General features: G+C 35.9%; 1 long non-coding RNA gene across 1 annotated transcript; it reads right to left on the minus strand.

Annotated features, from left to right (window-relative positions):
* Positions 1-6,449: 6,449 nt before the first annotated feature.
* Positions 6,450-7,535, minus strand: LOC128289203 (uncharacterized). Its single transcript, XR_008278892.1, has 2 exons — positions 7,466-7,535; positions 6,450-6,653 (listed from the first exon to the last, which is right to left on the minus strand). It is a non-coding gene; the product is annotated as an uncharacterized LOC128289203 (long non-coding RNA).
* Positions 7,536-8,887: the final 1,352 nt, after the last annotated feature.

Below are 8,887 nucleotides of genomic sequence, written 5' to 3' on the forward strand. Positions count from 1 at the left end.
TTATTTACACATGAACTTACCTTGGTACCAAAATACAAAGATTTTGCAATTTAGTCCACAATCTTTTCTTTTCCTCGATTGAGGTCGATTCCACGCCTTTCTTGATCTAAAATAACACATTTAGCTTATTTAATACTCACATTATCAAATTAATCCTTAACTCAAATTTTGGCAAAATTACAATTTTACCCTAAACTTTTGCATATTTACATTTTTGCCCCTAGGGTCTGGATTAAACTTTATTCCTTATTCTTATGTTTTACAACATGCTGATCAGTTTCTCTTCTATGGCAACATCAAATTCTCACTCTAACATGTACTTGTGACTATTAGGTATTTTTACCGATTAAGCCCTTTTACTCGCTTTTGCCTAAAATCGAGTAGTACAAGTTGTCTAACATAATTCAAAACTTCATATTCTATCATAAAACATCAAAATACACAAATTTCACCTATGGGTATTTTTCCAAATATAAACCCTAGGATAAATTATTGCTAACATAAGCTTTATCGAAGTTACCGGATCTCAAAACGTAAAAATCATTAAAACGGGCTTGGAATCACTTACTATGGAGCTTGGAAGCTTGAAACAAACCCTAGCTATGGAGAACCCTTGAAATTTCGGCCTAATGAAGAAGATGGACAAAATTGGCTTTTAATTTTGTTTTTAATTCATTTTAATAACTAAATGACCAAAATACCCTTACTACTAAACTTTCCAAAATTCCTTCCATGTCCTAATTTTGTCCATGAACTTAAAATTGGTAAAATTGCTATTTAAGACCTCCTCATTAATATTCCAAAACAATTTCATACTAAAACTTCTAGAATGCAAGTTTTGCAACTTATTCGATTTAGTCCCTACTTTCAATTTAAGCACTTTAGGCATAGAATTTCATCACGAAATTTTCACACAATCATGCAATCATATCATAAACATCAAAATCATTGTAAAATAATTATTTCTATCTCGAAATTGTGGTCACAAAACCACTATTCCGATTAAGCCCTAATTTAGGATATTACAACTCTCCCCTTTTAAAGATTTTCGTCCCGAAAATCTTACCTGAAACAGTGTGGGTATTGGTTTCTCATAGTTTCTTCAGTTTCCCATGTAGTCTCTTCTACCCCATGCTTTTGCCACAACACTTTCACAAGTGCAACACTTTTATTTCTTAGTTGTTTGACTTCTCGAGCTAAAATCTTAATCGGTTCTTCTTCATAAGTCATATCGTGTCGCAGTTCAATTTCTCTCGTTGAAATTATATGTGAAGGATCTGAACGATACCGACGTAACATAGATACGTGAAACACATCATGAATCTTTTCTAATTCGGTGGTAAAGCTAGCCGATATGCTACCGGTCCAACTTTTTCAATTATTTCATACGGTCCAATAAAACGCGGACTTAACTTGCCCTTTCGTCCAAATCTAAGGACTTTCTTCCATGGAGACACTTTCAAAATACCTTATCACCAACTTGAAACTCAATGTCCTTTCGCTTTAGGTCTGCATAAGATTTGTCTATCCAAGCGACTTTCAAACAATCTCAATTATCTTCACTTTTCTTCGTTTCTTTTATTAAATCAACTCCATAAATCTGATTTTCCTTGAGTTCAGTCCAATACAAAGGCGTTCGACACTTGCGACCATACAATGCTTCATAAGGTGCCATTTTCAAGCTCGTCGATAGCTATTGTTGTAAGCAAATTCTACCAACGGCAAATATCTTTCCCAACTTCCTTGAAATTGCAATACACAACATCCGAGCATGTCTTCAAGAATCAATTACTCTCCGATTGTCCATCGGTTTGTGGATGAAAAGTAGTATTGAAATTTAACTTCATTACCTAACGCTGTCTTGCAACTTTTGCCAAAACCGCGAGGTAAACCTTGGATCTCTATCTGAAATAATCGATAATGGTATTCCGTGTAATCTAACAATTTCTTTAATATACGCTCACCAACTTGTTAAGAGAATAATTCAGACGTTCGGGATAAAATGAGTCGACTTAGTTAATCATCAACTATTACCCAGATGGCATCTTTCTTTCCCGAGTCAATGGCAATCCCGAAACAAAATCCATAGTAATCGATCCCATTTCCATTCAGAACCATAATAGGTGGAGTAATCTCAAGGTACTTGGTGTTCAAACTTTCACTGTTGACAAATTAAGCATTTGGACACAAACTCGATATATCTCTTTTCATTCCATTCCACCAATACATTTTCTTCAAGTCATTATACATTTCATTACTACCGGATGAATCGAGAAATAACCACTATGTGCTTCCTGAGGATCTTTTGAATCAATTCCTCATTCTTCTGTACACAAATCCGATCTTTAAACATTAAGCACCCATCGAACCAATTCAAATCGATCCCGACGCCTTCATCGCTTTTCTTTTGGCTAGCAAATCTTGATCATTTTTCCGAGTTTCGAAATCTCTTGTAAAAACATTGGTTTTGCTCTTAACTCGCTAGAATCGAACCATCATTTGACACTTTCAACCGAGTGTTCATAACTCTCAAAGCAAACAACAACTTTCGCTCAAAGCATCGCAACCACATTCGCTTTCCCGAATGATAATCAATAACAAGCTCGTAATCTTTTAACAACTCCAACCATCTTCGTTGTCTCAAATTCAAGTCTTTTGTGACATCAAGTACTTAAGACTTTTGTGGTCGGTATATACCGACATTTTCACCATACAAATAATGTCGCCAAATTTTCAAAGCAAACACCACCGCAGCCCAATTCCAAATCGTGAGTAGGATAATTCCTCTCATGAGGTTTTAATCGCCTCAAGCATATGCCACCACTTTTCCTTCTTGCATGAGCACACACCCCAAACCATTTAGAGAAGCATCACTATACACCACAAATTCTTTACCGATTCGATTTGTACTAACACCGGTGCCTCGTTAATAACTTTTCAATTCTTCAAAACTCGTTGACAATCTTCCGTCCATTCAAATTTAACATCCTTTCGAGTAATCTAGTTATAGGAGCAACAATTATAGAAAATCCATTTACAAACCGCCGATAATACCCACTAGCCCCAAGAAACTTCTAACTTCGATTCGTTTTAATTGGTTTCCAATCAACAATGGCTGAAATTTTACTAGGATCAACCCGTATACCATCACCCAAACAATATGACCCAAAAATCCAACTTCCCTGAGCCAAAATTCACTTTTACTAAACTTAGCATACAACCGCTATCTCTCAAAGTTTGCAAACTATCCTCAAATGCTCAAAGATGTTCTGTCTCATCTTTGAATAAATTAAAATATCATCTATAAACACCACAACAAATTTGTCCAAGTATGGCGAAATATGCGATTCATTAAATCCATAAACACAAAGAAGAGCATTTGTCAATCCAATGCCATAACTAAAATTCATAATGACCATACCTTGTTCTAAAAGCGCTTTAGGTACATCCGACTCCTTTACCCGCAGCTTGGTAATACCAGATCTCAAGTCAATCTTTGAAAACCATGTCGCTCCTTTTAGCTGATCAAACAAATCATCAATTCTAAGAACGGATACTTGTTTTTGATTGTCACCTTGTTTAACCGCCGATAATCAACACATAATCTCATAGAACCATCCTTCTTTTCACAAATAACACGGAGCACCCCAAGGTGAAAAACTTCGATCTCACAAAGCCTTTATCACCAACTCTTGCAATGCGACTTTAATTCTTTCAACTCGTTGGTGCCATTCTATATGGAGCAATCGAGATCGGAGTCGTCCCCCAGATCAAATCAATACCAAATTCTACTTCCTCGACCGAGGCAAACCCGCAATTCTTCCGAAATACGTCCGCAAATTCACACACAACCCAAGACCGATTCAACTTTCTTTTCAACTTCTTTTGTATTAATTACATACGCCAAATAAGCTTCATAACCCTTTCTCGATATCTTTGAGCCGACATTGAAGAAATCACACTAGGCAATGCCTTCGATTTATCCGATTCAACCCGCAGAGTTTCACCATTTCCACACTTTAATTCTATAACCTTTTCTTTGCAATTTACTATAGCATCATGCAATGTCAACCAATCCATACCCAAAATAACATCAAATTCATCAAACGGCAACAACATCAAGTCGGTAAAAGTAATGATCCCGAATCATTAAAGGACATTTCTTACATACTTTATCAACAATACACATTTGCCTAACGGATTCGACACTCTAATCATAAATTCAGATTCTCAACAGTATATTCATACTAGACACCAATTTCATGCACACATATGAATGAGTAGAACCGGATCAATCAAAGCAATAACATTAACATCATAGGGAGAAAATGTACCAGTAATCACATCGTGAAGAAGCATCTTCACGCCGCTTTAATAGCATAAGTTCTAGCGGAGCCCTTCCTTCAGTCTAACTGCATCCTCGGCTACATTCTCATCGCTTGTTTCACTTCCAACTTTTCGGATACCTTCCCTCGAGTCCGCACCACTAGCTTTTACATTCGAAATTTTTCTTTCTCGGCTCTCTCGCGCGTCTCTAATAAAATGATCCGGAGAACCACATCGAAAACATTCATTTGCTCGCGACGGACCAAAATGATTTCTACCACACACCGGCACTCGGGTTTAACAAATCTCGTATTTCCCACACTAGCCGCAGAAGTAGTCTGAGATTTAGGACCCACATTTCGCTTCTTAAAATTTCCATATGATTGCCCAGCTGAAACTTGGGAACGAGGATTCATATTTCTTGACTTTCGGTTTGTTTGTGAGGTGCATTACTCATTGGTCTTTTCTTCCAATTTCGTGTTTGATTCTACCTTTTTCTTTTCCTTCAAGAATTCTTCACCTTGCAAGCTCGATCGACAAGTACCACCATTTCTTTTAGTTCAAGGATCCCAACAAATACCTTAATGTCTTCGTTAAGTCTGCCTTCAAATCGTCGGCACATCTTGGCTTCAGAGGAACATATTCCCCGCATACTTACTTAATCGAACAAACTCTCTTTCATATTCCGAGACTGTCATATTACCTTGCTTCAGCTCAAGAAACTCTTTATATTTCTGATCAATAAATCTTTCACTAATATATTTCTTCCGAAACTCTTCTTGAAAGAATTCCTAGGTTACCCTCTCTTTCGGTACCACCGAAATCAAAGTCTTCCACCAATTATAGGCTGAATCTCTCAACAAAGATGTAGCACATTTCAAACATTCTTCAGGTGTACAAGATAATTCATCAAATACCCGGATAGAATTTTCAAGCCGAACTCGCTTTCTCGCATCATCATCAATATTTGCTCTAAATTCTTCAGACCTTGTTTACTTAATTCTATCAACGGGTTCTGAAATTTTATCATATCCACTCCTTGAGGCATTGGAGGCATAGGTTGAGGAATTGGGGAGGTGGGGAGGTCGACATTTGGGTTCGTCGAACGAACTCGAGGTACCATGCACTCATCATTTGGAGAAAGGCTTCGATCCCTTTCCCTCCTCCCCGACCAACAAGGGGTGGGTTAGCCAGTGGGCGCTCCATCAGCCGGAGTGGCGCGACACTCAGACTTCATCTCGCCACAGCCTGGATCGGGATCCATTTACTATATAAAAAATTTCATTTAAAAGGTCAAGTCGTCACACTATCACAATTCATACATATGGCATGTATAGCAAAATCCGTGACATACAACACGAGTCCGAGAACCGACTAAACCTGCTCGATACCACTAAATGTAACGCCCCCACACCCGAGACCGTCACGAGTCGAGTATGAGGTGTTACTAAGCTTAGTTTAACATTTTAGAACTTTGAATTATTTGTTTCTACATTCACAGCTTTTAAGCTACTTGCGTCACAGTCACAAGAAAAATCATATCTCGAGTTACAAAACTCGAAATTAAGATCCGTAAATTTTCCCTGAATCTATACTCCTAAAACTATCTAATAATTTTTTTCTAGAATTTTTGGTTGGTCCAATTAGTACAGTTTATTAGTTAAAGTTACCCTGTTTCAAGACTCGACTTGTCTGACCTCTGTTTACTACGAACCACATTTCTCTCTGTAAAAATTCATATGACTATGAGGTTTGTTTATACTAAAACTAGACTCAATAAGGATTCTGAGGATATAAAATACACCACCTAATTATATCTTTACAATTTATGGTGAATTTCTAAAGTAGGAACAGGGGATTCAGAAACTGCTATGACTCTGTTTCACTAAAATTAAAATATCTTCTAACATATACTTCCTTTACTTGTTTCATTTGTTTCATGTGAAACTAGACATAATAAGCTTCAATTTTATATGTATTTCACCACCAAATTCAATTTCTATGATTTTAGTAAATTTTCAAACTCGCGTTAGTATTGCTGCGGTATTCGTTTATGGTAAATTTCATCCTTTTATGAGTTTTTATGCACTAAGTATCTTAATAGTTTTCCTTAACATCAAACATAATCTAAACTAACCATTTTCATAATTTATCATTATCAAGCATTTCCTCAACCATTTCACAACCATACCATAAGATCATTTACACAAAATGGGTATATTGCTATACATGCCATACTTAAATTTACAAGCCATTTACCAAAAATCTTCTGGATAGTGTGACTGAGCCTTCGACCTATCCCGACTCCTGAGCTGGCTTGTCCAAAACTATAATGAGTTAGGAGGGAGTAAGCATAAATGCTTAGTAAGTTCATATGCAAATAATAAGTAACATAACAAACAGTTATACCAGTCAACATTAGCATACATCACTAAAACACATATCACATTTTTAATCATTTTTCATCATCTTATTACCTTATCGTGGTTGTATCAATAGTCAACCCGAGGGTTAAATACATACCTGTCCAAAATATCCATTTCACATCACTTACCAATACGTCTCTTTACATCTCGAATATTCCTCCATTTGAGTAGAACTTACCCGTTGAACACATCGAATATAATTCGGATACATGGATAACTTGCACATAAGTGCCATATATGCAATCAAGCAATCATGTAACCCGCCCATGTTTAACTCGGAATCAACTCAACGAGCTCAAGCGCTCGCATCCATAAGTGAACTCAGACTCAACTCAACGAGTTCGGATGCCTAGTTACATCTCACGAACTCGGACTCAACTCAACGAGTTCGGACATTCGCATCCATAAGTGAACTCGGACTCAACTCAACGAGTTCGGATGCTCAACCATCCTAGTGACATGTCACTTGTATCCTAATCTATTCCTAAGGTTCAAACGGGCTTTTTCCTCTAACACTTATCCTTGCCGTCTTCCGTAGAATGCAAAATCAATACTCGGTAACAATTATATTTAACAAGTAGTTCACATAATTTACATATTATTTGAAATTAACCACAAAGCATACATTTCATAATAAAATTCAGCATAACACATAATTAATATCAATAACTTAAAAATAACAATTATGCTACATTATTTACACATGAACTTACCTTGGTACCAAAATACAAAGATTTTGCAATTTAGTCCACAATCTTTTCTTTTCCTCGATTGAGGTCGATTCCACGCCTTTCTTGATCTAAAATAACATATTTAGCTTATTTAATACTCACATTATCAAATTAATCCTTAACTCAAATTTTGGCAAAATTACAATTTTACCCTAAACTTTTGCATATTTACATTTTTGCCCCTAGGCTCGGATTAAACTTTATTCCTTATTCTTATGTTTTACAACATGCTGATCACTTTTCTCTTCTATGGCAACATCAAATTCTCACTCTAACATGTACTTGTGACTATTAGGTATTTTTACCGATTAAGCCCTTTACTCGCTTTTTGCTTAAAATCGAGTAGTACAAGTTGTCTAACATAATTTAAAACTTCATATTCTATCATAAAACATCAAAATACACAAATTTCACCTATGGGTATTTTTCCAAATATAAACCCTAGGTTAAATTATTGCTAACATAAGCTTTATCAAGTTTAGGGATCTCAAAAACGTAAAAATCATTAAAAACGGGCTTGGAATCACTTACTATGGAGCTTGGAAGCTTGAAACAAACCCTAGCTATGGAGAACCCTTGAAATTTCGGCCTAATGAAGAAGATGGACAAAATTGGCTTTTAATTTTGTTTTTAATTCATTTTAATAACTAAATGACCAAAATACCCTTACTACTAAACTTTCCAAAATTCCTTCCATGTCCTAATTTTGTCCATGAACTTAAAATTGGTAAAATTGCTATTTAAGACCTCCTCATTAATATTCCAAAACAATTTCATACTAAAACTTCTAGAATGCAAGTTTTGCAACTTATTCGATTTAGTCCCTACTTTCAATTTAAGCACTTTAGGCATAGAATTTCATCACGAAATTTTCACACAATCATGCAATCATATCATAAACATCAAAATCATTGTAAAATAATTATTTCTATCTCGGATTTGTGGTCACGAAACCACTATTCCGATTAAGCCCTAATTTAGGATATTACACAATCTATGAGACTATTCCTATGATTATGTGACATCGGATCAGTGTGAGAGGTTATGTGAAATCATACAATATATCTATGTCACATGAGCTCACTTTTATGTGAAAGTTTATCGCCTATTGTATGTGATGAGATGTGCATATTCGGTAAAGGGATGGTATGCCCAAGGAAGAGTGAAATAAAATACTAACAACTATGTTATAATTTGATTGATCTGTTGACCTTTGCTTAAAACTTACTAAGCATTGTAATGCTTACTCCGCTTACTTTGTTTTCTCGTTTTATAGATATCATTGGCGAAGCTACAGGCTCGGGATTGTCAAGAACTAGTCACACTATCACTATCCACGCTTGCTCTTTGTTATGTTTAGAATTATTTTATGGCATGTATAGAATAGACTAGTGGCGGAAGAAT

This window comes from Gossypium arboreum, unplaced genomic scaffold, assembly GCF_025698485.1.
Source record: "Gossypium arboreum isolate Shixiya-1 unplaced genomic scaffold, ASM2569848v2 Contig00629, whole genome shotgun sequence".
NCBI lineage: Eukaryota > Viridiplantae > Streptophyta > Magnoliopsida > Malvales > Malvaceae > Gossypium > Gossypium arboreum.